This window comes from Mustela erminea, chromosome 7 (genome assembly GCF_009829155.1).
Source record: "Mustela erminea isolate mMusErm1 chromosome 7, mMusErm1.Pri, whole genome shotgun sequence".
Lineage (NCBI taxonomy): Eukaryota > Metazoa > Chordata > Mammalia > Carnivora > Mustelidae > Mustela > Mustela erminea.
The window spans coordinates 105694603-105699301 of record NC_045620.1 but is presented as its reverse complement, the minus strand read 5'-3'; the positions used below and the strand labels follow the sequence as shown (position 1 = coordinate 105699301).

At 53.5% G+C, this 4699-nt stretch overlaps 1 long non-coding RNA gene across 1 annotated transcript; it reads left to right on the top strand.

Moving 5' to 3' along the window:
* Positions 1-851: 851 nt before the first annotated feature.
* On the top strand, positions 852-4380 carry LOC116595933. Its single transcript, XR_004287924.1, has 3 exons — positions 852-1073; positions 2870-3678; positions 3833-4380. It is a non-coding gene; the product is annotated as an uncharacterized LOC116595933 (long non-coding RNA).
* Positions 4381-4699: the final 319 nt, after the last annotated feature.

Genomic DNA, 4699 nt, shown 5'->3' with positions numbered 1-4699 from the left:
GGCAGATGTAAAATCTGAAGGACTTTGGCCTCAGGGAGTCGTGTATGTCACTTGTGTAAATAGTACCACACTGCCTTAAAAATAATCCACAAGGCAGGAACAAAAACACTTTCATTGTTGTAAAACTGGACTGAGATTGCAATTTTGTCCCTCCTGAAATTACTTTTCGGAGTTCATAAATATACCTTATGAGGAGGAAGGATATAGCATTCACAAGATAGAGTACAACATTTTTTTGGATTATTTATGTTCTTCTGTGTGTCTCATTCTGTACCCTTTGAAGGACTGAAAGACTATAAAGTAAGTCGAATGGTTTCTTTCCAAGAAACATCAAATAAAACTCCAGTTTCAGAGAGACAGAATTCTTTACCAGAGTTCCCAAATGCCAAGAACCCTTTTTTTTTCATGTTTTCTGTAACTGGAAGTTATTTTCCATAAGCCTGCATGATTTCCAGTTGAAAATATCCAAAATGGAAGCAAGCCTTGCTCAGTGTGAGTTTAGTTAAAGGAGGAGTCCCATTTCCCATGACTCAGAGAGGGAAGAAAATGACCCCAGATCTGTTCAGCACAGACCCAAGTTCTTGGGGGTCAGTGTTTGAAACTGACGGGACACTGGCCTGTGTTGATTAATCAGACAGCCCGGAGCCACCCACCCTTGTCCCTCTTCCCCACCTTGTCTTCGAGTTTCATTCTGATTAAAGCTATCGGATGACGGGAAGCTCCAAAGCGGGCTGGCCTCTGTCCCCACTGCGGTCGGTACCCGGCTTCTTCAGACCTGCGTGGCCCCGGGCCCAGCCTGTGGTCAGCAGATGACGGGAAACCTCCTCAGTTAGGTCGCATTGACCTCACAAGTGTCTGATGACACACCACCCTCTCCTCCCTCGTTGCTGTGTGTGAGATTGGGGGCTGCTCCGGACATTTGTCCCTGTGTGTGTTTGTGTGCTCAGCGTCTACGTGCATGTGCGCATGCGTATACCAGTAACGTGGAGATGGGGAGGTATGGACGGGTCATCTTCACTGTCCCTGACATTTTCATGCTCTTTCTTCTTTACTGCCCACATCAGTCTCCAAAGGTAAGGACTGTGGAGGCCTCAGATACATCAGGAACATGTTAGTGTTCTAGGGCCGCCGTAGCAACTTGCTCAAAAACTCGGTGGCATGAAACAACAGAAATTTACTCATTCACAGTTTTCGAGGCCAGAAATCCAAAATCAAGGTGTCAGCAAGGCCGTGCCCCCTCAGAAGGCTTCCGGGGGAGAAGGCTTCCTTGCCTCTTCCGGGAGTCCCTTGGCTTGTGGTGGCCTCCCTGCCTCTGTCCTCATGTGGCCTCCTCCTCTGGGTGTGTCTCTCCTCCTCTGTCTCCTTCCAGGGCACTTGGCTTTGGATTTGGGGCCTTCCTGAGTAATCCAGGATTATGTCACTCAACATCCTTGACTTAACTGTATCTCCAAACCCTGCTTCCCAAATAAGGTCACATTTACAGGTGTTGGGGACAGGGGGTGTGGTTAGAGTCTTAATCTCTAATTCAGGCTACTATAAAGGGTCACATTTGACACTTAATTAATGTGCCCCAGGCACTGTTTTAGGTCCTTTGTCTGAATGATCTCCTTCCTTCATAGTAGCTCCAAGAGACAGGGACAAGTTCCCATTTTTACAAGTGACACCAAAGCATTGAGGGGGGAAATAAGTCTTCCGATCACCCCTCTAGAAAGGGCCAGGATCTGGGCAGTGGTGAGCAGCCCAGGTGGCCCAGCCTGGCTCTCAGAGCTAGCACACGGCAGCACCCCCTCCTCCCCAAAGCCTTCGCTTCACCCCTTCTGTCATCACCCTCGCTGACCTCCATAGCCACTCAGATGCACCGTACCCTTCTCCTCTGATGGCCAGTGCGGGGCCCCGCGGGGGCCCATTCCTGCAGTCGCCCCTGGACCCCCTCATTCCTCTCGCCCTCAAATCTGGATTTCCAACACCTCCCTCCACCCTCCCGGCCCTGCAACTCAGGTTCCCCCACTGCCCATTCCTTGGCTTCCTTGGGAATTTGAATGCACTGGGAGCCCCCACCTGTTACCCCAGGCCTCCTCCCAGCTCCCCTCTCCTTCCTAGCCAGCCTCTGCTCCTTGGCTCTTCTGACATGCCCCAGTGTGAATTCCCTCCACAACTCTACCTTTGTCTCTTTTGTCACAGCCCCTTGGCAAAATCCCGGCCTTGGCTGAGCCCTCCCATCTGCCTTCCCCATGCCTGCCCCAGAGCCACTGACTGGGTTTAGAGACAGTCCCACCGTAGGGCTGGCTGCCTTGCTTTCAATTCATGGTGTCGGTCTGCATGTCAGCCCTATATGCTGCTGCCTGGAATCCCCCTGTTCTCTTAGTCTCCTCCCCACTCCCACCTGCAGCCTCTTCCCCGGGTTCCCTCCTGCATGCCTGGGCCATCCTTAAGCATCCTTCAGATCCTGCTAATTCTTCGAGGTCCTGCCCCAAGCCCCCTCTAGGGGCCCTTGTCCAGCCTTTTCTGAACACCCTTAGTTGCTCAAGCCTGGCCCTCCCATCTGCCATCTCAGGATTCTGCTTTGCTCCAACGCACTGGCTTTGTCTCACTAGCTTCTCGGGATGAGTTAGCTTGAACTGCCGTAACAAACAAGGCCCAGCACTCAGCGACCTCACACTGAGTTGGGGGGCAAGAAACTGCAAAGGGAAGAGATCTCACACTAGCAAGCCCCTGTGCTCAGTGGGAGGCTGTAATCCCCAGCGTCATTCGAAGACAGAGGCGGATGGAGCCTCGACCACCTGCTGTTATTACAGTGGGAGGAAGGGAGTGTGGCCTCAGCTCTTTGGAGCATGCATCTGGAGGTGATGCCTGTCACTCCCATTTGTAGGCTGACACAATCCCATGGCCACAGCGGACCCGGGAGGCAGGGGGAGGTGGAGACAAGAGAGTGATCCTGTGGTGTGCTCAGAAGCAGAAGTAATGGAAACAATGGTGAAACAAGCCTCACGGCCACCACCCCAAGTCACTCCGAAGTTCCAGGAGGCCAAGGACGGTATCTTACTTTATACTTTCTCCTCCCTGACACGCCTGGCCTAAGCCTGGGTCAGAGCTGCTCCATGAGCCAGCGCCCCACCTCCAGACCCAGAAAAGAGTCTCTCTTCCTCCTAACAGGCCGTCTGGTGCCTGAGGCAATGGGGCAGAAGCTCTCCAGAGAGCCTCTGGCAGAGTTTTGGGTTAAAAAGTATTGAGAGCTGACTTCCCTTTGAGCTAGCTTTTTGTCACAGACTGCCGTTTCTTTCCTGACGAAAGCCCACACTCCTGCCTCCGCTCCCACCCGATCACGCGGCTCCACCTTGGTCTCTCTCGAACCCGGGCCCCTTCCAGCTTGTGCCACATCTGAGGTGCGGTCTGAAACCCCAGAAGACAACACAACAACTTCTCTCTATTGGCTTCTGTATGTTGAGCCCTTCTCAGAGGCCAGGCACAGGGTTGACTGCTTTAACGTGTCATTCGATTACTTCTTGCCGCAAGCCAGTGAGGACACTGCTGTCATCACGTTCGTTGCAGAGATGAGGATATTAACACTCAGAGAAGTTTAAAAACTTACCCAAGGTGCCCTGCGAGTCCACAGGCGTTCTGGGTCCTACCGGTCTGACCCCCACCTCGCCTGCCTTCTGACTGGGCAGGTCACAAGGGGTGAGTGGTGTCCAAGGTCCATCCCACCAGCCCCGGTGGGAACCCAGAGTTCTCTGTGGGGGCCGGAGGGCACAAATAATGCTGGAACTTAGCTCTCAAGGTGGCATGGCTGTGTGTGACTTTTGCTGGATAAGCTTACATTTTATGTCTTTAGGAGCACACGAACAAACCATACAGTGGCAATGTTTTAATGGACCATTTGGAGGTCCTTTCAGCCGAGCCTGCACCCAGAGGGAAAGTCTTGGGGGCTCTGCCCAAGGGGAGGAATGAAAGAGGCAGACGCACGGGGAGGGTCAGAACGTTGCTTCCCTACCCGCTCGCTGCCCAGGCTTTGGAGCTGGGCTGGCTGGACAAGTGTGTTTACTTCTTGGGTATTCCCTTTTTGTCACCGGAAAAGTGGGGAGGAGTTGCTCACTGTGACCACTAACCCCTCCCTCCAGTCACCTTCTGTCAATGGTGTTTCCTTCCCTCGCAGGCCCCCTCACACCTCCTCTGCTTCCATGGCTCGCCCTGGCCCTGCCCTTGGAGGGGAGCATGTTAATTCAGCAGTCAGTCCTGGCCACAGGAAGGTTCCGCCGGCCCTGGGCTTGGCTTCTCGTGATTCTGTGGCATGGAGGCCTGGGTTAGGTTCAAGGCAAAGGCCCGGCAAAAAACTGTCTCCTTCCCCGGACCTCTGAACCATTCCACCGGACACAGGCCCTGCAGAGTTGGTAAAAGGGAGAGCCCACCTTGAAAGTTCTGTCCTTGGCCTGGTAGCTCTTGGTTCCCCCTGACAGGCTGCCCTTGTCCCTGAAAGGGTTGACCTCCCTCATCAGGCAGCTCTGGGGCCCCAAGTCAGCAGCCTTATGCCCTGGGGAGTGTCGTCAGTCTTGGAGGCAGGGGGAGCCGGGAAGAGAATGGGCAGGCACAGTCTGTGGCCGGGGCAGCCTCTTGACCCCATAATCAAATCACACATACAAATCACCTCCTAACAAAAAGTGCGCGTACTTGTGGCAAGTGAGGAGAGTCCTTTTAGCACTTT